The sequence below is a fragment of the Ambystoma mexicanum genome, chromosome 14 (genome assembly GCF_040938575.1).
Source record: "Ambystoma mexicanum isolate Mex_15411 chromosome 14, UKY_AmexF1_1, whole genome shotgun sequence".
In the NCBI taxonomy this organism is placed as follows: Eukaryota; Metazoa; Chordata; class Amphibia; order Caudata; family Ambystomatidae; genus Ambystoma; species Ambystoma mexicanum.
The window spans coordinates 116,774,203-116,796,602 of NC_090940.1; positions in this window are offsets into that span (position 1 = coordinate 116,774,203).

Sequence of the window (22,400 nt, forward strand, 5' to 3'; positions counted from 1 at the left end):
AGGGTGGCTGGGCCTTGCGTCGCTGCCCGGTGGAGCCATCCCCGCTGCTTAGCTCCACAGCGCCGTCTCTGCCCTCTTCTTCACTGGATGCTGCGTAGAGGGAGACATAGAACACAAGCATCAGGGTATTGTACAATAGTCCCCTAGACAGGAAGCAATAATACATGAGTGGCACTGTCAAACGTCACTTCCATCCTGTCCCTCTACAACACATGGGTCAATGCACACAACACACATGCAGAAACAGGCATGCGCATGCAATCAACATCAGCATCCATGTACAAGGGCCTCTGTTAACCAAAATGTTGCCATCTAACTCACATGCATCATGGCTCATACTGACCCCATGCACACACATCACTGGAGGCTCATGCATCCATGGCGTTTCAAAGTCACCCACACGCTTCTCAGACACACAGACATGCACACCATACATGTACATGAGAGCAGCACCCATCTCTCACCCACCACCCATGTCCAAGAACAGGGACTGGCATGCATTCATGTGTGCATTCCGCATGCAGCTCCCCATGTCTCATTGGAACACATGCACCATCCATGTGGTTCACGCATTGCTGGTCTCACATGCACTACCATGATGTCCCAGCTCAAACACATCCATACATGGCCTATGTTACACATACAGACAAGTAGCTGACTACCAGCACACTGCAACATGCCCTGTTTCACACAGCAATGCATGGCCACTTACCGCTCAACTCCAGACGGGCCTGCATCCTGAGGATCTGGCGGTGAAGCACTGGGCGAATGTGCTCCAAGACCCTCATCTGCTGGTTGGTAAGCTGGCCCCGGTGCCCCGCTGCATCCTCTGCCTCTAAGAGGCGCCGGGCTTTCCTGAGGGTCCTGGACTTGTAATCCTCCCAGCGCTTCTGGGCGTGTCTCAGGTCTCAGGGTGCCAGCCCCTCCGTGTTGATGGCACCCACGATGTCCATCCAGATCCTCCTCTGTCCTTCCTTGTCGGCACGCAATGGTGTGAAGAGAGCATCATAATGCCCCAGGACATGCTCCACCAGGACACCAACTTCCTTCTCCCTGAAGCTGGTGGCGCTCTCCCTCTCTGGCTGGGGGTCGCCAGTGGTCTTGGATGGTGTTTGCCCCGACATGGCGACCCCCGAGGCAGACGTGGGTGGGCAACTGGGTCCTGGGGCTGGGCTGTGGAGCGATGGTATCCCAGTCGGGAGTCTTCTGTTCCAGCAGGGGTGGACACAGCAACTGGACCCCTGCAGATGGCTGACGTGCGGGCACCAAATAGCAGGGCACGTGGGCAGCAGGCAGGCAGGCAGCAGCAGATGGCAGGTGGGAGCATGCTCAGGGCTCTGGGGGGCAGGAATATGGCCTTCTGGGCAGGAGCGTGGTCTTCCGTGTGTTTTCGCTTGGCCAGCTTGATGCGGAGTGATTTGGCACGTGAAAAAAGTGCACGTCAGTGTGAAATCCGAGGAAAGGCCCTTAGCGCGTAAGCACGTCTGTGAAATTACTCGCGCGGGCGTTTCCCTCGTGACGTGTGCATAGTGGTTCAGCACGTGAAAAAACTGCACGTCCACGTGTGAATGCGTGTGATCTGAGGAAAGGGCCTACGCGCGTGTTAGTGATGCAACGCCGCATGGGCGTTTCCCTCAGCACGGGTTAAAAGTGAGCTGGGCCAGCAGTTTGCTGTACGTGCCTTTTGTGGAGACCAACGTGTGTGTTGCTACTTCGTGTTGTTTCGCGCGCCATCACAACTTCACAGTGGATCAAGGACGTATCTTTTCTTTTGGTGGGGGTTTGGCTACGTGTGTTTTTCATCATCGCGCTAGTCTAACGGTGAGTCGCGCATGCTATTTTTCCCACTGCAGGTGCCCCTGTGTATCACGTACCCGTTTTCGAGGTCATAGGAGCCTGCGTGTCCCACGTGTACGTGTTTTCCGTGTCCAGGGTGGCCGCAGAGGGGGAAGAGGCAGGGGTGCACCACTTTTGCACAATGTTGTGCCAAGTGGCGGTGCAGTCGTGCCACCACCCCCTGTGGTTCCGGGAGATGCAGCTTCTGCATCTGGCACTGGCGCCCGTGTGACCCGGCAGTCCATTTAATCGACTGCCACGGGCCCAAGGGTATTGGTAGCTGCAGGTGCGGCTGTAGACACCACCACCCAGGCTCAGGGTCTGCCAGCGCAGGCTGCGTTGGCACTTGAGGAGTCCTTGGAAGATTTCCAACAGGGCAGGAGGGAAACCGTAGGTGCACGTAGGGCTGCGCTGACCGAGACACGTGTCCCTGGGGCAGTAATGTCATCTGCTGCCCCGACCAGCCGGGTGTTGGCAAGTGCAGGGGCAGATGCAGCCAACAACACCCCGTTTGTGAGCCTGCCAACCAGGACAGTCGCGGTCAATAACCCTGCCACAGCAGATGTTGCTGCACAGGGTCCATTAGAGGGCACCCAGCTGCCACAAACGCAAGTCAGGCCTTTGGTCGTCCCTCCACCTGCCACTCCCTTGGCTCAATCCACTGGTGCCACTGGCCAAACTGATCAGGGCAGCATTTGCCAGCCAGGGTCTGCGCCACAATCAAGAGGAGGAAGGTTGCACCTGCAGCACAGGCTGGGACCCCACACACAGCCACGACCTCCTGCATGTCGAGGAAGAAGCCTTTCTGCAACCAGGAACTGGACTTCCTCGTGGACTACGTGCGGGACCACAGCCGTGACATGCTAGTGGGGCCTAATTGTCAGACCACGGCTGCCCACCGTGATACCCACTGGAAGCAAATTGCGGAACATGTCAGTGCATTCGGCCATGAGGTGCGCATGGCGCAAGAGTGCAAAAAGCCTTGGAATTACGTCAAACGCAGCGGTAAGGCTAAGCGTGGCTCAAATTACAACTTGACTCTGGTGACTGGCAGTGGGCCTGCACCTGAGGAGGAAGACCTCACTCCGCACGAGTCACTCGTTGCGGAGTTCATACCACCTGAATCGGTCGAAGGAGTGGGAGAGATTCCGGACTTTGATGCCCAGTCCAGTGAGTGTTGCTGCATGTTTGTTGAGGACATGTGTGTTTTACTTGTGTGATGTGTTGTGCATGACTGCCACTACATGTCATGTGTACATGGTTCTGATGTGCAAGTAATGCAATGCTTCACTGATGCATGGCTGCTCTGCAGGATGGTGGACATGTGGAGCGGACGGGGACTGTCCGCATCACCATTATTGCACCCTACTCACATTCTGGTCACGAGGATGCCCCTCCGGTCCATGTTCCAGTTCACTGGCCCTTCTGCATGTAGCCTGGGGTGACCTTCCTCTCAGTCTTGGGACTATGTTATAACATGACTGACATGCATGTGTCCTCTTCCTGCATGTGGGTACTCCACGTAGGCATGCTCCCTTGCCCCTCCACCCCCCTTGCACCCCAATTTCAACTTTGCACTGGTCTGCTTCAATTTTGCCATTGAGTACTTGCCTGTTCATGCATCCTGTGTACATGCTAACTTCCACCAGCCAATCTGCCAGACATATGCTGTGGGGTACATCCTTTGTACTTGATGCAGGGTGTCTCACTTGGACTGTGCATAGGTCAGATGCCCCGTAGGGACATGAGTGCCCATTCATGCTCCATGTGGATTCCATGCATGCCCCTATGTGTCCTTGACTGGATGATCCTTGTAGTACGTTTCCAGGGTGACCTACATTGCATGGCATTTCATCAGCCTTCCCATGGCCACTGTGGCTCAGTCCTGCGCCGCACACATGTTTAGGGTGTGACAGTCTGTGTGGGTCACAGGCCTCAGCCTGTTTCATGGCCAATGACTCTGCCCAACTGGTGTAGTGTCTTCTTCACACGTGGGTGTACTCCTGAGGTTTCATCATGTGTCTTGCTTACTGTCCCATCATCATCTGCTGTGTTGTCACTTGACTCACATGATGCATGATGCAATTGATGCTAGTCAACACTATCTGTCAATACACAGGTCTATGGTCATCCTTTTGATGCCCTGCAAGGCATCCCTGCATTTGCGCTTGGTGGGAGGGGTGGTTTGCTTGTAGCCATGCTACCCATTGCATGCACATTGCACATGATGGCTGAAGTTGACCTTGCACTGCCTTCACATTTTCTGATACACATCATGAAGTACTTGTTCATGTGGATAGTGAGTAACGTACAAATGTGCTGCACTACATCGACCCACTTCAGAGCGATATAACACCCTTCTACATGCCTAATCACAGAAGCAATGTCAAGGTAACCCAGCATGCATGGCAGGATCTCTTTTGTGTGTGACATATCTGCTTCATGTGTTTGGTGTCTGTGTGATGTCTATGTGTGTGTGGGTTGTGTGCTTCTAACATGTGTAGTGACCTTTTTTCTCTCTACTTTTCAGATGATGACACAATGGAGCCAGAGGATGGTGTTGTCATGCCAGGCCCAGGGTTGTTATCACTACAGCAACCCAGCACAAGTGGGGGTAGTGGGGTGGTAGGCCACGAAAACCCACATGTGCTACAGTCCATCTTGTCTTTGGCTGGCAATGAGTCCAGCCCTGATGACCACTCTGACGTCCATGTCGAGTTGGATGTGCATCAGGTCCATATGTCAGGGGTGAGTGATTCTGATGTGGGCACTCCTCGGTCCGTGACACCTGCACTGAGGGGGCAGACAGTCTTGGAACCTCCGCCTGTGGTGGATCGGGACGAAGGGTCACCCTCCACAACAGTCACTGATGTGCCTGGGCCATCATGTCGACGGGGGCATGTAGTCGTGCAGCCGCGGGTGGTGCCACCACTACGAGGACACCCGGTCCTTGGGTCCCGCAGGTGTCAAGCCCAGCAACACGGTCACCGCGCGCATATACTGAGTGGGAGCAAGACATGACTGCAAATTCTGAATGCCAGGGGGCAGCAATGGAGAACATTGCTGTGAGCATGGAGTGTGTGGCCCAATCCATGCTCCCCCCTGCTAGGCAGGTGCTTCTCCAGCAGCAGGCGGCACGGTCCACGGCCCGCTCGCTCAGGCTGGGAATGGCGGCCTCAGACAGGGCACGCCAGGCTGAAATGTTGTCTCTGTGTGAAGCAATTGCTGCTCACGCAGAGGCCCACATGGAGGCCCTGAGGGAGCGGTCAGAGGAGAGGTTTGCGCAGCTTGAGCGTACCATCTCGGCTGAGCTACATGCTTGCCGGGAGGTGCATCAGTTGTCCAGCCAGACCTTGCAGGAGGAACTCCGTGTTACACGTGTTACCTTGCAAGAGGAAGCACGCGTATCACGTGAGGTTCTGCATGCAGACCTACGTGTCATCGCCGCACAGAATCAGGCTCACCCGTCCAGCAGACTTGCTGCTGACGAGGGGCAATCTGCGGCTAGACGTAGTCAGGTTCCTGTGACACCTCCTCCTTTCCAGGAAGAGCCAGACTCGGACGACAAGGTATCTCCCACATAGGTCGGGCTGTGCAGGTGTTGAGCCCATGGAGTTTTTTTTTTTCCTCAACATCATCGCATGTGGGTGTTGAGCAGCACCCTGTACCTCCCCCCTCCTGGGTGCCCCTCCCCCCGGGGTCGTATGTGGCCATTTTTGATTTTTCTTTTAGTGTAGTTAGTTAAGTTTCTGTTTGATAGTTAGTTTAATTAGGTCATGTAGGTTTTTGATAGTTAGTGTAATTAGTTAATATAGTTTAAAATTGCTTGTCAGTTGTGCTTTCATGTGACGGTGTGGTGCTTCGTGGCTTTTGAAAGCATCCACTGCCTGTTCCAGCTGATCCCTTCAAGCTTGTCTCATGTATGTGTTTGCAGCTTGGGGTCCTGACTCACATATGCCACTCCTGCTTCCCTTCTCCATGGGCTCGCAAGGATGGTTCGGTGTAACAGCCTATTACACAAGGGCTTAGGACTGTCATATCTGTGGCATGTCTGCTGCTGTACTACTTGTGTTGACACCCCTAGTGGGGATGATAGGGGTGATTTTGATTGCAGTTCTTCCTATGCTAGATGGGTGGTTTCATGATTCATGTGTGTATTAATTTCTATACATTGTGTAGTGTGTTTCTTATCTTTGCTGTACATGTGCTTCATGCAATTCATGCTGTAGACAGTGGCTGACATACTTTGGCTGGGAAAGTTGCACTGATGGAGTGATTTCGGATGTACGTCTCTGACATGGTCCACTTATAACATGCCTGAGGAGATACACACAGGGAAATTTCATGCATTAATCATGTGTTTTCTGCCCTTTCTGCAGGGGGATGAGCCTCCAGACCACCTTTCCCAGCAGACATGGCCCATAGGATGTCTGGAAGCTGGCCACGTTCGGTGGTGCAGACATGCACATGTGTGCGCAGGCAGAGCCACAGGGATTGCGCTCATACATCATACAGAAGCTGACGTGTTTCAAGGAACTCCAGGAAAGGTGAGCAGCACAAGGGGGCCACAACGCAGCCAACCGTCCACCAGGACAGCTGCACATGCATGCTAAGTAGCACCACTGATGGTGAGCTTGGACAGATATTGGTGTTGAATCGTACAATACAGCTAAGATGTGTTGGTGGAGTAATGGGTAGTTGATGGGAATGTTGTCAGGGGCACATGCAGGGGCAGTGGCACATATCCTCCGGTCCAACATGGTCCATTGAGGCAGTTGTATATGCCATGTAGCGTTCCAAGACAGGGAAAGAAGCAGCTCACAGTGACAGACAGCGAGGGACATACTCATGTGCAGTGCATTTCATTTACAGGTTTGAATTGCCACATGCACTACCTACTTTATTTAGGTTATGCTGGAACACGACTTGTACTGAAGTCGTACCTTGCTACATGCATCATGCTTACCCAGGGTACATTGGATGTTGTGTGAATCTTGACACATTGGTCTTACATTTGCCACGTACCCACCGGCGCTTTGCTTACTGCATTGACTGTGTATGTACCATCACGGGAGGAATCTTAGGTATGGGTACGTAGCACCACACCAGATAGTTTGTAGAGTATCTTGTTACTTTGGGGTATGCATGGTGGTGTGTGTGTGTGTGTGTGTTATGGGCACGCACAGATTAGTGACTCTGGCTCTCTTTGCAGCATTGAACTGGTCATGTTACCAGACCTGAGAGTGTGCAGGCAGGAGGCCAGCACTCACCCCAGAGATAAGTTTCTCTTTGACTTCAATTTGAGTAATTTGGTACTATGTGCATGACGTACACGTTTGGTCTGATTGTGTATGTGTTAATGTGATTATTATGTTTTTGTACATTCCCTACTTTCCCTTGTCAATCCTACTCCCCTCTCCTGCCCCTCATTCCGGTTATCCAGTATACCAATGCCTGTCCCGACTGCATATCCCTGACCCTCCTTCCCCCCCAGGGTCTCAGAGGCCTGTGTGAGTTTGACCTTGCAGGCACCCAGACCATGGTGGGGGTGGTTGGTTTGTGCCACTCCTGCGCCTGTACACGGGAGCTGTGACAATACACATCAGTTCGTGGTGCATCATTCGATATTATGTACCACATATGGTACACATCCTGTTGTGACATTGTTTTACTGTGCTACCTTGGTTGTTCCATCATTGTGCTTTTACTTGGGCTTTGTGGCGTACTGCTACTTCAAGTCATCTACTGGAGGCTCTTCTAGTTTGTTTTGATGCCTGCAGGCTTTTTGCTTGGTTTATGTGTTGGCCTGCTTTGAGTTCTCTTTGATTTGTTGTTTTTGCAAGTCAAGGTGGCCTCTGAGGATGCTGGACACTTTTTACACGCAAGGTGGAAGATGGAGACAAAGGGGAAGGGTGATCCTGTGGCCAGGTGAACTTTAAGGATGAAGGCTACATACCCCATGCGCAGTTGTTCAGTGGGTCATGGTGATATGTGAGGGAGGGGGGGTATTTTGTTGTTGGACAGTTGCCTTGCCCCACAGTGCGAGGGGCACCCTGACATTGTAATTGTGGTATCCTATGTACATGATGTATTCTGCTGATCAATGGCTGTTCATGTGTTGTGTTTACCTTTCAGGTGTGAGGGTATAGTTGTGGTTTGACATGCTGGGGTGTACACATGGGCAATGTTCACATGTGATGAGGACACTGATGGTCACTTGATTGCACATGCATGTATTGTGTGCATGTCCCTACTAACACACACACCCGCACTATGATCCACAACATGTACAACCACCCTTCCATGTCCACATGTGCACACAGTTAGCCTTCTGGGGACCACTGTGTCCCTGCAGGACATGATCTATGACCATTTGTGGATCCTGTACATGCGTGATTTGTTTTTTTATTTAGTTTGTCTTTTTCATGTGATGCTCAGGGTGTGCATCACACACAATGACTGGTCACTATGCTGTGTGCTGAGCAGTGTGTTGCAGGAGATGGACACAGCACACGTGTTATGCAGTGTTTATTTTGCCGTGCACTATGTGCATGTGAACAGGCATTCATTGTTATGTTCAAGCTACAACTGTTGGTATGCATTTGGGTATGACTTGCTTTGTGTGGGAGGTTGTTGGTCAGTCATTTCGTCTGATCGTCTGATTCCATGTCAGGCATCATTGTCTGATGCCACTTTGCATTTTTCACATGTCAATGTGTACATTATTGTTATTGTGTTGGTGTTTTGCTATTGCTTGCCATGTTGTGGTTTTGGTGGCTTTGTGTGACATACCAGTGATTGTCATGGCCTGTTTTGCAAGTCTGTGTGATACACACCTTGCATGTGTACCTTTTGGTCACACAGGATTGGTTAGGTTTAAGTAGCTAGGGATGCACACAATGTGGTACTTCCATGGCAACATTCTCAGGGTGGTAATGTTGTGACAGTTGACTGTCTCTTTGTCATCATCGATTGTCACCTGGTATGTGCCAGGCCTGTGTGCACTCCGCGGGGGTGAGAGTTTAGGTGAAAAATGTGGCCACAAGCTGGGTCCGGGCTGCCCCGCCACTTGCCCTATCCCCTCCCATGGGCAGCGCCTGTGTCTGTGGTTGGGGATGTGGGGGCACCACCATGTCCACCGGTACGCCCTGCCGTGTTGCAACATTGTGCAGGACACATGCTGCCACAATGATCCTGCACACTACTGGGGGTGCATAGAGTAGCTGCCCACCAGAGTGGTCAAAGGAGCGGAAGCGTGACTTGAGCACTCCGAATGTGCGCTCCACTATGGCCCTGGTTGCAATATGGGCAGCGTTGTAGCTTACCTGGGGTGGTGTGGTGGGGTTCCGGATTGGCGTCATCATGTGGTTGCTCAGAGGGTAGGCACTGTCCCCTGGAGAGGTGATATTGGTTGTGATTATTGGGGTTTGTGTATTTGTCTGTGTGTGACATGCATGCATGTGCACTGGCATTTGTACTCACCTAGGAGCCATGTGTCGCCATGCTGCCCAGCTCCCAGGGCCCGTCTCAGGGTGGACATTCTGTATATGAAACTGTCATGGGTGGAGCCATGGTAGTTTGCATAGACAGAGGTGATGATTCCCTTGGCATCGCATACCACCTGCACGTTGATGGAATGCCAGTGCTTGCGGTTTCGGTAGATGTGCTCAGTGGCCCTAGGTGGACGTAGGGCCACATGGGTGCAATCTATGGCACCAAGCACTTTGGGGAAGTATGCCACCCTGTAAAAGTCCTGGACAACGGCCTGCCTTTCTGCGGGTGTTCTGGGCATGTATATGTGCCTGCGGACTGAGGGGCACGCAGTCATAATTGCCAACACCTGGTGTAGGCAGCGTGACTGCGTGGCCTGTGAGACCCCCCCCACTATGGCAGTAGTCCGCTGAAATGACCCAGTGGCCAAAAAATGCAGGACATTGAGCACCTTCTTCAAGGGGCTCAATGCTTGGAAGCAGAGGGTGGGTGATGTAAGGTCATCTTCCCACTCCCTGACCAGGTCTAGGATGATTCGAGGTGGAAACCTGTACCTGCCATAGACCTGGTCGTCAGGCATCCCAAAAAGGCTTGTCCGGGGGGGAAGAAATGCAGGCCCTGGCTATTCTCCTCCTCCTGCGGTGTCCCACGATCAGTGCTGTGACAAATTGGGCATTCATCGTAGCGGTATGTACGTGTTTGTTGTTTGTGCGCGCTTTTATACTGTGCGCGGGGACACTTCCGCCTGTGCGCGTCTTTTAGCATGCATGGGTTTCCCGTATTCAAATCCATGAATACGAGTTATTCGGATGCGTGTGGGCATTCCGTTTATTTCCCTGCAGTACTTCCCCAGTTACACCTTCTTTTTCACACGTTGTTCCCCATTCCGTGCGTTACACCCCGTGCCCCGCCCCCTTTTTGGTATGTGCGCAGACGTTGTGTGTTTTCCCTGTGCGCGTCGCACACGGCGTTCTGGATGTTGCAATGACTTGTGCGCCCGTGTGCGTCATGCACGGGTTTGGGTTTACATGTATTGGGCAAGTATCTGAACACACAGACTATACCTCACCAGCCACCGACAGCATTTATATTAGAATGCGCTAGATTAGCGATGACGGAATTGTTTTTCCTGTATAAACAACAGCTATACAAACAATGCAGAGGTGTAGGTATGGGGGCTACTTTTGCCCCGGATGTGGCATACTTGTATATGACCGATTATGAGGAAAAGCTCATATAAGGACAACATAGTACACTACAACAACATCCAGATCTGTGCCATATATTTTCATCATTTGGACAGGAACTGTCTAATCACTGACATTGTTTCATCAGTGGCTAAATGTACAAGATAATCACATTAAGTTCACAATGGAATGGAGCAAAACAGAGGTGAGTTTCATTGACTTATTTGGTGACGACACTATATAGAAAACCAACTGATCGCAATACATTGTTGCACTATTCCAGTTTTCGTCCGGAAGGTCTACGGTATAATTTACTGCTTGGACAATTCTTACGGATACGCCGCAATTGTAGCACGAATCAAGAATTTGTAAAACATTACACCAGCTACAAGATAGATTGCTGGAAAGGGGCTATCCCAAACGATTGGTAAAAAACAACTTTAAGAGGGCAAAAAATACCAGTCGGGACCTTTGCCTCACTCATCAGACAAAAAACAAAGAGGAGCGATTGGTCTGCATTACGACTTTTAATCCCGTAAGTCACGAGATCAAAAAGATAGTAAACCATAATTGGGATCTAGTAAAACAACAAGGGACTCTACATAAGAGACCAATGTTTGCTTACAAAAGGAACCAAAATCTTGGCCAAAAGCTAGTCCACACATACATTGAGCCACAAAAAAGTTCTCATACGATACTGAACCAATGGGGTTTACCCCCTGTTGTTGGTCACCAAAAACGTGGGGGATGTGTGGCATGCAGGACTGAGTTCAAGTATAGACAAGTCAAATGGCAACTCAGAATACATACCAACTGAAAAACAAAAAATGCCATCTACATTATTAGATGTCCATGTGACTTACTATATGTAGGGAAGACAACCTGGGAAGTAAGACAAAGGATCTCGGGAACACAGGTCATGTATACGGAACAAGGTGGCAGACAAGCCCCTTGTAGAACATTTTGCACAACTGGGACACAAAGATACAGATTTGAGTTGGTTCGTACTACAGGCATTAAAACCCTCTAATAGAGGTGGAGATGTGTCCACTCTATTGTACCAAAAAGAGCAACATTGGATATATACGTTAGACACGGTCAAACGAGGGTTGAATGTGTTGGTTGAATGGACCCACCTCATCTCTAAGACGTGAAACATGAGACATCATAACCAGTTTTGACATTATAAAGACTGTATGGCTGATGTATTCAGTCCCACTCTGATGTGTGAACACTGGATTTGAAATTTAGCTAAAAGTCATCTTCATGTTGCAAGTTGCACCTTGTCTCACCTCATTAAACAACCCCTAAGAAGAACATGGACCTTCGGTTAAAAATTCAACCAACCAGATAGCGTCTGGTGTCTTTGAATTGCAAACAGAATGCATTCCCTACAAAACATAGGATGATACATGCAGAATAATAGCATATAGATAAAAAAACTGAATTATCTAATACATCTAGTCAAACCCGAAATACGATTAACATCTACTTAGTATGCAGATGGTAAGTATCAGTATGTTGAATGGACAAGTGTCTATTCAGAGGAAGCAGACTTGTGCACTGTTATAGACCAGTGAAGCGTTTAGTAGCCAGATGAGAATTGTATATCTCATTTTATAAATAACTATGAAGAACTTCGCTATATAATATGTGCCACGTTTTTACATATGGATATATAATTTATCTGTGGCACTAGTTCATCCTCACATTAGCAACACGTCGATCAGTCTCCTCTCTGTGTCTATAAACACGATGATGCGTACTGAATGAACATTGAATCCATATGTGCCGTTGATTCGCCGCTACATTAGTAGCATTCTGAGAAGTCCTCTTTCTGTGTTTATGAATATGGGGATGTACGTTTGCAATACAGAATGCAACTAGAAAAATATTCCAAAAATTCATCAAGAAGCCTGCCGTACAACATATGGGATTGTGCAAGCCCCGGTTTAGAATAAAATTCAATTGTGGCTTGCCTCTCTGTCGCCCTATGACTAACATGGTAATGATACCAGTCTCCTTTCTATATCTATAGATGCGAGCGGACGCGTGCAGTAAATACACAAAGTTACTGTGACGTGACGCACGCATAGGTGCAAACTCTGTGTGGATCGTTCCAAGAGGGGTCACATAGATCAGCATACAGGTAAGGGTGTGAAACGAGTTAGTTGTATAACCTAATGAATAGCGAGTGACGCATGTGAGGGGAAGCAATGGGGTCATATTCTAATGCAGCCTGATAGAACTTTAAGAGTACGAGATAATCAAGGTTCATATACGCGTGCATAGGGAATAGCCCATACGTATTAATGTCAATACATGTGCCAGTATGTATGCTTTTGAGAGAATGGACAATCACCATATTCTAATTAGGCTATATCCAATGTGAGAATAAATCAGGCACTTGACACTAATGAACTGTAGAAGGACTCATTTGAAGATAAAGTAGACATTTCATGACTATATTGACCAAAAGTGAAATCCAATTCGGTACTTAAAAGCATAGAACTGGCAAACAAGCCAATCTTGGGACAAGACGGTCCCTGAAATATATATTAATAAATTATTCATTTGTTCTAGATGATCTCTGAAAAGTTATAAAGCTGTGGAATCCTCAAAAGAAGACGATCGAATGAGGATATATTATCTCTATCTACCAGTAATAAGTGACCGATATTACCACAAACAGAACAAATTAGATTGAACCCGACAGAGTTGGTCATCCTTAACTCGAGTAAGTGAAATACCTTTACTCTTACAATCATGTTGACATTATTCTGCGTTTTTGACTTGCATATGTTGTGATCAAGAAGGATAATAATAGCGGTTGGGTTATAGCAAAAAAATTCTTTACCCAACAGGCAAGACGACAATAATCCTCAGTAGTCTTTTGAAAGATGTGTTGGATTTAAAATCACATCCTTACTTCCTCCATCAAGTGGACAGGAGGTAAGTCAGATGGAGCTTAACTCATGGAGCAGTCCATTGTATCATATTAATATGACAATAAATAACTAAAATGAGGATGACAGGAGTATAAGACACTGATATAGTCCTTTTTATGTATTTTATTGTTATAAATGGTGTGGCTCAAGCCGATATATGTACAGGAAAATGTGTTGTTTTGTCCTGAAGAATGTTGCGATACAAAGAGAGCACTAGCGATGATGCTCGTTTAGAGCAACTGAAGCACGTGTTGACATAAGAATCTATGGGAATAACATCATACAGACTTTTTTGTTACCCTGAAGCAACTAGGGGATTTCTTAGTTAACCTTGAATATATAGAGACGTAACAGACTTGTGACTGTTACTTGATGTGTTAAAACCAATTTTTCGATAAAATTGTTGATAGAGTGACGAAGAGAGTATGAGTGTGAATGATGAATAGTGAATGAGCTACAATCTATGTATTATCTTAACCTTGTTTAATAATCTTTTTACGAAAAGTTTTTTTGAATAAAATAAAACGCTTGGAAATATATATCAAGTGACAAAATATCTGTGTGTCCTGTCATCCCCTGTTTACTAGTCCAAAACCCCACTGTTTGTTACTATTTCATGACCTGTAGGACTAGGGACTTATCATAGGTACCCCTTTTTCTGTCTTTTTGCTCCACGAAAATGAAGACAGCAAAGAATCGGAGGGTGGCGGTGGGCGGGGGAGGAGGATTCCCCAAATCTGCCCATTGTTAGTTGTAAAATTTTCCTTACAGATTCCCGATCTCCGACACAGAAATTTTCCCAAGATCACACAGTGTCAGAGTCAATAGTAAGAAAATGTACACCGGGCTGACAAATAACGTACACTTTCTTTGCACCCTAGAGGAGAAAGAAGGCAGATGTTACACACCAGTAAGGATGCAGGGTCAGTGTTTATTATCAGCTCTGGCGGATACTGGATCCCAAGCCACCCTTCTGTCCAAAAAGGTCTTTGACCAACTAACCTCAGGATGGGGGAGGGCTACCATACTCCCCTCACACCACTTCCCTGACTACTCCAAAATTTCAATGGGAATTACATTTCCGTCGAAGGGCCTGCAGAACTGGAAATCAAAATTGGGCATCACTGATCAAAACATCTGGTGATAGTCGTGACTGCAGAGGGCACACCTTGTTTACTGGGGAGCGATCTACCGAGGAGGTTATCACATCTGATCAATTGTGTAAACAAGGTCCTCTGGACCCAGAGTAACCGGCCTATAAAATTCAAAATGAATACTAATTATGTACACTCGAATGGTACCTGTCATTTAATTGATAGCCTTTCTGAGAAAGTAGAATTCCATTTCTAGAATATCCAAGTCCCAGATATCACTGTCATCTCTGTAGGAGAACAAACTGGTGATGGTAACCATTCTCCATTCTTGAAAGTCAATCTTCCTCACACTTTTAAGTGGCAATCCGCACTAGAAGGGAACACCCTAAAATTGTACACCAGTCCAAAATCCGAAGAAACCTTGAGTCTTGTGAAACCTGATGAGGAAGAACCCGCCCAAAGTCTGATGAATATTCAGAAAAATGGCGAGCAGTTGTTTTTCCCCATTCAGTAAAATAAGGGGGAGGAGCCGGTGCTCGCCGGAGTATGCCTGAATAATGGAAGGATCTTCAACAGCAAAGAATTATTCAGGAAACTCCCAAAATATCAGACCATTCCCACATTTAAATTGATTCACAAATGGGAAGTAGGTCTGGAAACTCCATACTCCAAACATCTTCTGCCTAGCAGGTTTATACTAAAAATGTCCATTGGCCACAAAAGCATAGAGCATAATTGTTGGGTCATGAGAGATGTCCCTTCCGACTTTCATTTGGGCAGTGACATTCTCAACTGATTTGCAATCACTTTCGACCTAATTAATGATAAAGCCTGGTCACGACTTGGGGGTAGCGCCATGGGCTTTAACAACACTGGTCATCTCAATTGCTGCCTTATGTGGTAGGGGAGACACAAATGCCCCTGTCAACGGATAATGCACGTATACTGGCCAGTTTAGTATTCTACTATCTGATTGAAGAATGTCCACATCTTGTGGGGAGACTAACTGATGTTAGAACTTTCCTGAGAGACCCGAGAAACAATCCAGCACTTAATCAAATATTGAGAAACATCATATTCAAAGTGAATAGGTACTCCGAGAGAACCCTGAGAACTAAATGAGACTTTCAAGGAGGAAGATACCAAAAGTCTACTGATTAAAGAACTTTTGTTTCATGTTGAAAGAAAATCTTCACGTTGTCTGGTCAGAGGCCAATTTGTGGCAGCCATTGGGAATTTATGCTTGCTATCGAGTACATCACCCAGCTGAAGCTGATTGAGGAACTTTTTGAGCCAACTCAGCAGATTTCAGAAGCAGTGCTGATGTTGCCACATTAAAAAAAAAATGTCCTTCCTTAATAGTAAAATGGGCAGCATCAGTAGCAATTTTGTTATGGCAGATCACGAGAGATGTCCACGATGTGCAAGAAGCATGTGCAGCAAGTTGTCCTACTTGTGCGTCATTTACACTTGCATTGTGCTCATAGTGATATTGCTCTCACTTACAGTATGCACAGCTTACTATGTAGAGACACATGAAGTAAAGATTCCTATGTATCCTCCTCTACAAGAGAAGGGTACAGACGTGGCAACTACTAGGCATCCAAGACCTTATGTAATTGTCCCTACCTTAGAGGTACACACAAAAGCACCTGATCCTGTGATAGAGGAACCTAAGTGACCTTTTGAAGGGAGGTCACGCATTGGAGGTTATAACAGAATCTTTATAGCTGTCATTTGCTGTCACAGAAAAAGGCAGTTGGATAAGAAAAGGTTTTTAGAACTTTCTCCTACTCAAGTAGCACATGTAAATACACTCAGTCTACTGATGAATGTTTCCATGATTGGTCCAGCAAGGAGAAACTATGATGACATATTCCATGAGATAATTATAGAGGGTCATAAGAGAAGAAAGAGGCCCAAGAGAAGTGCTAGGGAGAATGATCATGAGCTAAATGATTACCTGGACAGTACAGCACATTTGGGGGATAACCTATGGTATCAGCATATGAAGGAAGTGGGACGGAGAACCTCAAAGGGGGAATGTTTTGTTTGTGCACTCCTGCCTTATAGCATGGGGAAGTCTAAGATCTTCATAGCTATTGAAATATACGTTCAGACTGCACATTGTCTGTCACACATAGCACTCCGCCGTACAAGAGGTCAGTTTATGGGTCGAGATGCCTATCTCAAATGGGCAACTGACTGGACAGATCCAGATGAAGATGAATATATCCAGGATACAAAGACAAGAATCAAGGCGCAGACTAAGAATCTTGTGATTAGATGTGAAAAGCCTGGAGTAAAAAGAGCTGAAATCAGACGAGAAGTAAACAAAAAAACTTGAGGTTGCAGGAAAATCTGCAGAAGAGATTCGTAGATGGAAGAACAGAGGACAGATGCAGATTTTGGGATCTGTTTTATCACCAGATGTTTGGGAAGAAGGAGTGGTCATCTGCAGAGCCTGGGTGATCATTGGTGTATATAAACCAACAAAATGAATGAGTGCAAAATGGATGCAAGCCTCTATGGCTGAAACTTGCTAAACTACTGACCTGGGTCGAAGACAGAGGGGGACCCTTACAAATAGTGCCTTTGGAGAGTGCAAAGCTGTGCTCAGAAACAATGGCACAAGAAAGGTTGGAGAGAATAAAAATTGTGGTCGTATCTTTGATGTACCAGGAATGAAAATTGGGACAGTAGTGATTATGGATCATTATGGGGCTTGTGGATCCAAAGCATATATGAAGCTGCCCAAGGATTGGGGAGGACGATGTTCACTGGTGAATGTTCATGTTCCAGCGTTACTAATTCCTAAAAACGATTTGAACATTGACAGTTTCTCGAAAGCAGATGCTCATCTAAGAAAGGAGAGGTCTGTGGAGCTGATAAATCGAATGAAGAGGGAGAAGTATTTCTCTGCTAAGTCAATAGAAGCCTTTGACTCTATTCCTTATGAACATAGATTGTTTAGCCAGACTTCATCAGTATTCACGTTAATCTTCATGCCGAGCATCCAGGTTGGAGCAAATACCAAATGGCTGCAGATTACCAGATGGAAATTGCTGCAGACGAGCAACACAACCATAAAGGGATTAATTGCTAGCAGAGAGGAGATGAGAGCCATACGATTGATGACTCTTCAGAACAGATATGTCCTAGACATGATCACAGCAATGGATGGAGGTGTTTGTGCAGAAATGAGAGAATCATGTTGCACGTTCATACCTTCTCACGATGATGAGAATGGCACCTTGACAGAGGCCATAGAGATGATAACAAAGCTACACGTCCAGATGATAGACGAAGTAGAAGACATTGCAGATGACAGCTGGTTTGGATCACTTTTATCTTGGGTTCCACAATGGATGGCTGACATGTTCAAGTTCCTTGGAGCCCTGATCATGTTAGTATAGATTGATTTCTGTGTGATTAAGAATATAATCACCCAGTGCAAAAAGACAGCAAAGAAAGCCATAGGGATGAAAGTTATGATCGATGTTGAGCCAGGATGGAAGGCCAAAGATCCAACAGATGAAAAAATCAGAGACTTTGTGAAGGCCAGTATCCATGCACCTGAAGGGACGAAGTTCCCGTTTCCAAAGAACCACGAGAAGTATTTGGGAATATGGATCTATTGCAGTCCAAGTGGACAGTGCATGCTCATGAATTGCAACAAGGATGGACATGTGAAATCAGCTGGATGACTGAAGGGAGTCATAAAAATATGGATCCCAAAGAAGCATTGCGTCAAACAAGGATGTCTAAATGTGAAGAATGATGGGAGAGTGGTCAATGAATCGCCCACAGGGGGGAGTGTAGAGAAGGAGATATGTACCCCCACCTCAATCACCTTGCCCATAGGGCCTATATGTTGGGAACCAGGGTATGAGACACGTGCAGTACCAGTGAAAATACCGATACCTAGGAGAATATGGGAAGCAAGGTTCCCACTGAGGAAACCATACATGTATACGAGACAGTGCGATGGTCGTTTAAATAAAATCACGGAAGAAACCGAATGGTTGAATGACAAAGACGAATGGGGATGTCACGTGAAATGAGACTGTTGTGCATAGAAGAGATGCAGAGACTAGAGAATGCAGATATTCTATAAGGCATCAAGAAAGTATTGAAGATAAGTGACAAGCTCAAGAGAAAGAGGCTTATGTTACAAAAATGTCGAAGATATCAAGTAATTTTACACGTTTACACCTGCAAAGAAACGCAAGCAGACAATGGGCCTCATTACACGGAATGCGGTAAGGGTTTACCGTTACCGGTAAGGGTACCGATACCGGTAAACCCTTACCGCCTTACTATGAGGTCCCTTTGCGGGACCCAACCTCAACAGCTGGTTTTACCAGCCGTTAAGGAACGGGCCCGCAAAGGTACCTTGGAGGCAATTACGGTACCGCAATTTGTGGTACCGTAACTGCTGCCTTCCCCATTCCCATTGAGCCCTATGGGGGCTGAAATGGGAATGGGGAAGTGCCATAATGAATGGGGAATTACCGCCCCCACACACCTTGGAATGTGGCGGTAATTCCGCCATTCACCATGGCGGACTCGGTACGGTACCGGCGGCAACCATGGCACTAATAGCGCCATGGTTACCGGCTACCGTGTAATGAGGCCCAATGTATTCTTGAGGCTAGCTTTATAGTGAATAGATTGCGGCATGCGCCAACCTCTATATATATATAGTGGAGTCAGTAAAGAAGGAATGTTTCAACTACGTACAATAGCAGAGCTGAGTGAAGGAAGGCCTCTTTTCCAGTGTGTCGCAGTTAGAAAGCAACTGAATTAAAAGTGAATCTCAGAAAAGCGAGGCTGGTTGAGCCAAGAAGCCAAGGCCATATCAGGCTGGGGTGAAAGAATGAAGCTCCTGATCAGGAGGCATGGACAAAAACAAGAAGACATCAGAGGTCTAGTAGAAAAATAGTATTTTAATACACTAGAAACTCGATTTAGTGGTCTTCAGTCAGGTGTGGAGAAGAATTTGGACGAGCATGGTGGTCACACCTACGCACAAGGGCAGAGTGTGCCTTGACTCCTCTGAATTCACCAGAGAAAAGAAGATTTCCAAGGACAAGTTCAAAGTCCTAATTGACAGCAGACCACTGAGGTGATGAGCGATGGTTATGCTAATTGGTGGGAAGCTATGGTTAAGACTAGCTCACCAGCACCTGGACGCTCAGCCTGCGTGCTGTTAAACATAGGTGGGAAGGTAGTGACGGAGGTTAGAAGCCAACCAATGATAGAGGACTGCATAATTAAGGGTCCTATCGTTGTATAACCAATGGGAAGTCGTGCATTAGGTAATGTTCATAGTGACATATTTTGGGGGAGGGCTTAGATGCCCGACCTGATGAGAAGAAGTGAATCATGTTATTCCACTGCCCTAGACGAGTATGGATCATATACTTAGATGAACCTTTTAGACCCTCTTACACTCACCATTAGGTTTTTGTAGTTTTCCACGTAGGATGGCGTTAGTAATACGTGGGTTAACATCACCTATGATGATTTTTTCCTATAAAAGAATGCCTTTTTTTAAGATGCATTGAGATTGTGATGAGAAACGTCCGTTATACTCCCTGTTTTAGATAATTGATATTAAAACAGTTATCCTTTGCCAACAACCTGATTCGTTTTCGATTATTGATGTTTGAATAGTTTTTCCATCCCCATCTATCTCAAGGATATAGCTATCATATCTTAAAGGGCTGGGAAACCCCCATTTCAAACGTTTTGAAAACCAAGTGTTCCCCAGATTTAGAGTCTCTAAAATCTCATTTAGGTGCAGGACAGATGGCCTAGCGGTATCCAGTCATTTTACTGAAAATAAAACAAAGTGGTAAGTTTCACTGAAAGCCAACATACCGAAAAAATACAGAAAATGTTAATTAAATATATATATATATATATATATATGGTAGTGGGATAAGGGGTTAAAATGGGTGGGTTTAGGGTGGGGTTAAAAGGATAGAAAAATGGGGAATAGGGGGGCAAATAAAATAGAAAGTGGTATTATTTCGGTAATTTGACCACTCTGAAATGTGCCACTCTGTTTTTACCTTTGGTAAAATCACATATAACCAGCCTAGCTGGTGCATGACCAGAATGGAATGTAGTGGGGAGGTGTGAAAACAGGGTCTGCAGTCAAGCTGAAAAAAATACAGACAGATAGAAGCTTTTCAGATCAAAAGGTGGTCCCCTTCAGATAAGAGACAATGTATTCACAGTGCACTTCCAAAGTAATGGTAGTAAAAAAATGTGTCTTATCTTAATGTCAAAAGCACAAGTTAAATAGGACTCAAGGTTCGGGGGAGAAAAATTGATCCTGGCACATGGACCAAAAATACAAAATGCAACAAATAAAGTCCCCTGCACTCTATCACAAGCTTATCAGAAAGCCAAATAGTTGTGAATATCTTTATACCACATATATGTAAATTATGTCATTATTATATACATAAATCCAATGGCTATGCATTATGGGTCTGACAGCATATTGATAACTGTGTTACATCTTGGGACTACATGCAGTAAGCATGGATCATGTGATTTCTAACATTGACCTAGGATGTAATTTATTTTGCAGGCTATGTAATGACATATTGATACATGCCACATAGGTGATATTTGTTCTTAGAGGTTTTTGACTTACTAATGTATGCCTGTACAAAATTACTTCAATAGTACAATATGTTTTACATTGTTTGGGAAAATGTCTTTTTTGAAGAAATCAATGTATGAATTGATGATTTTTTGGTAAAATGTTTGGTTTGAAGAAATTAATGTATCTAATTGATCATTTTGTATATCAATAGTTATTTGAAAACCCCTGATGAAGAGTATTTATCTTGAAATGCGTTGGGTCAACATCTGCTAATATAATAAAAGTTTTTATGTGAAAGAAACTGTGGAATGCTTATTTGGCATATGCACACAGAATTGGATTTATGTATATAATTGTTAGATACATATTTTGAATATATGTGGTATAAAGATATTCACAACTGTTTGGTTTTCTGATAAGCTTGTGATAGAGTGCAAGGGATGAGAATTCCCTAATCTTTGGGAACTTTATTTGTTGCACCTTCACATAAGAGGACAGGATGTCTTCAGTGGGGGATCTCTGTGTTGCAAAGGCCTCCCAAGCATTTATGATCTGCAGACTACATTACACACAACAAAGAGACTAATAAAAACACTGTCCTAGAGAGGCAAATGGCGCTGGAGAATTGTAATGGTGAGGTAAAAGGTGTTTCTGGCTGCTCTGAACCTGTCCCGGATTTAAGAGTTGGCGAACTGGTGGAGGGTAAGATCAGGAATGTGGAAAATAAAGTACACGTTCATAATTATTATGCTTTTTGTGTAAACAGAGGAAAATTGCCACACGACCGTGCAACCTAGTGCGGACCTGGCAGTCCTTTTATTAAATTCTCCATGAGTAGTTGAAGCAGAATATTTGTATCTTATGGCAGTTACTAGTAAATTATGAAGTTTTGCCACAAAACTGAGTATTTCCAAAAAGCTGACATAGAAACAAAAGAAGATTTCAAAGGGAAGTTGCCATATGTCTGTCCCAGACTCTTAAACCAAGCCATAGAGAGGGACTGGATTTGGGAGGAGAGAGAATGGTAACTGTCCAAACCTATTTGTGAGAACTCTTGCACTATACTGCCCAAGATTGTAAACTTGATGGTGTCATCACAAGTATATAGTGTGGACGCACTATGAGGAAGGGAGAGAGCTGCTGGAATGTGCCATCTGACAGCCACAAGGACCATCCTTGAGAGTAGAGTGACTAGACCCCTGCCCTGTCCTTCCAGAGG